Source organism: Aythya fuligula, chromosome 1 (genome assembly GCF_009819795.1).
Source record: "Aythya fuligula isolate bAytFul2 chromosome 1, bAytFul2.pri, whole genome shotgun sequence".
Taxonomy (NCBI): domain Eukaryota; kingdom Metazoa; phylum Chordata; class Aves; order Anseriformes; family Anatidae; genus Aythya; species Aythya fuligula.
In genome coordinates, this window is record NC_045559.1 from 132,208,898 (window position 1) to 132,211,723 (window position 2,826).

Below are 2,826 nucleotides of genomic sequence, written 5' to 3' on the forward strand. Positions count from 1 at the left end.
TGGGGTGAAGACATACTTGACTCCTGTCTTGACTGCATGAGTTGACTGCAAAATAGTCTGAATGCCTTCCACCTTTTCCCCATATAATGTTCTTGAACCTCCATGCCAGTAAAGAACAAATAAGATCCCCGTGCTATAAACACAGTGTGATAAACTCTTTTTTTTTTTTTTTTTTAATATCAGAAATTTCATAAGCAGTGTTAAGAATTAATGAAAGCAAAATGTTCCAAGAATACTCTATTTAAAAGTATGTTGAACAAGTTATTTGACAAATAATATGGTTGTGAGTTATTTAACAGCCTCCTAAAGGCCATATTACAAATGGGTCCAGAATAACTACATTTTCTATATATATTTTCTAATAACTATATTTTCAGGTAACCATAAATAACTTCTCTAGGACTTTATGTTGTATATATGTGTATGTATGTATATATAAAGTCTGTGTCTGGTTTTGATGTCTGATAAACATTGCTTCTGGGAATGGGATCATAAATCTGGCACCTTACCATCCATTTACTACATGTAAGAACTGATTCTTATCCTCTTTCATTCATTTCAGTATTTTCTGCAGTGATACTTTTTATCAGGATTTCTTTTGTCACAATTGCTAGCATGTTTATCAGGGATATCAAATCAGGTTTAACATTTCTTTCTTCCTAGACTTCAGAACAAGATTCTTATCTGTACTCATTAAATTTAAATGCATGCCATGCACAATCAAGACTTCTATTTTATGTCAGATGGAAGATGCAGCCTGTTTAAATAAAAGTCATCCAAGAAGAATGGTAACTTGAAGCAAAAAGTAGCATACAATATTTACTCTGTGCTGCTGCTAGCATTAAATATTGGTTTGGTATTTTACCAATGGAGGACACTGCATGAAATACCTAATTTCTGTCTAGAGTATAAGAGGGGAGCTTTCTGTCTACAGTATAAGAGGGGAGCGAAGTATCCCAGCAGGCATCATGCCTGGAACCATCTGATCAGCATGCAACTTTATGATCCAGCCTGTATAAGAAATCATAGTTTTTCCCAGTCCAGTATTACCCTTCTCAGAGCTGGTCTCCCATACACAGTCAGGACTATTTACTTAGAAGTACCTAGAAGAGTTTCTGGAAAATCGAGTAGAACTGAGCACAGAATATGTTCTCCAATCCAAAAAGAGATGTCCATTTTATCTGTAACATATATTTTTTTTTAGTGGTTAGAGCACCTATACAATGGAAGAATGAACTGGCCTTTAAGTCCTCCTCTTCAGACACCTGCAAAACAGTTTTGGATGAGGCCAGTTCATCAAACTTGAAGTAATTCATCTACTAAAAATTACATGCTATATCTGACTGAAAATATTTGCATTTCTGGATTAAAAACAGATCAGAAAGTAGCTGTTGTACCATCTCATACTGATTACAGCTCACACTGCCTGCTTGGATGAGATTTATGGTGTTTATATATATATATATATATGGAATTGAGACTTTATGAATTTATAGTAAAACCATGAAAATGTAAGTGATAAATGTAAAATGATTTGTTGAAGCTGTTTATATGACAGCCATCTGTGTGCCATACAGAAGCAATTGCTTAATTTCTGCCATTAAAAGTCACAGGTGTATGGGAGGACTTCCTCAGCTCAGAAGTCCTATGCTCGGAGCAGAGTGAGGAATCTTCCCCTTGCCCCGAAAAGTCCCCACACAAAAGATGTGATGCTCTGGGGCTCAGAAAAGGAGAGTGCATCAACAACAACTATGGTAATAGTCAAGACCCAGGAAATGGCAACTGCAACAAGGTAGACCAGCATACCACTTGTTTAAGAACCATTTCCACTAAAAAAGAACAGAAGGTGTTGGTAATTGGAGATTCCTCTCTGAAAGGCACTGATGTGCCCTTTTGTAGCTCAGACAATCCTTTGAGAAGGGTTTGCTGCCTGCCTGTGGCCCTCATTTGTGACATCACAAAGAGGCTACCAAGCTTAGTTAAGCTGGAGGCCTATTGCCCATTCCTGATCTTCCACGTAGGGACAACACCGGCTGTGATAAGGATACTAACATCAAAAGGAACTATATCTCATGGAAAGATGCTGAAGGGATCAGAAGCAAAAGTGGTGTTCTCCTCAGTCCTCCCAGCCAGAGACTGGGACCCACAGAGGAGGCAGCATATGGGTCAGGTGAATGACTGTCTGCATAGCTGGTTCCATGTTCAGGGTTTCAGATTCTATGATCTATGATTGATGTAGAGGCATGCTAAAATGCCTCTACATCAATACATGCAGCATGGGAAACAAGCAATCTAGATAGGCCATATCCACCGACACCCTCTCAAGAAAGACAGTTCATTGTAAAATCTTATCAAATTACTCAGGCAGGGCTGAAGTAGCTCAGCTGGGAGAGCGTTAGACTGAAGATCTAAAGGTCCCTGGTTCAATCCCGGGCTTCAGCAACGTTTTGAGAATCGTGACTGTGAATCGTCCCATATGAATTAGGAAGGACTCCTCTAAAAATGTGATGCGGTCCATAGCCCAGCTGAAGTGCCTCTACACCAATGCATGCAGCATGGGAAACAAGCAGGAGGAGCTGGAAAACACAGTGCAATTAGAAAACTGTGCTCTAACAGCTGTAACAGAAACATAGTTGGACGAATCACACAGCTGCAACATTGGAGTGGAGGGCTATAAGCTTTACAGGAGAGACACGCAGGGGGTGGGGGTGTTGCCCTCTATGTTAAGAAATTAATAGATGGTGAAGCGTTGACTCTGAGAAACAGCCAAGAGCAGGTTGGGAGCCTGTGGGTAAAAATTAAGGACCGGACCAACAAAGGACACTT

At 39.7% G+C, this 2,826-nt stretch overlaps 1 non-coding gene across 1 annotated transcript; it reads left to right on the top strand.

The window, feature by feature from the left end:
- The first annotated feature begins 2,369 nt into the window (after positions 1 to 2,369).
- TRNAF-GAA lies at positions 2,370 to 2,442 on the top strand. The gene has a single exon. It is a non-coding gene; the product is annotated as a tRNA-Phe (tRNA).
- The last annotated feature ends 384 nt before the right edge of the window (positions 2,443 to 2,826 follow it).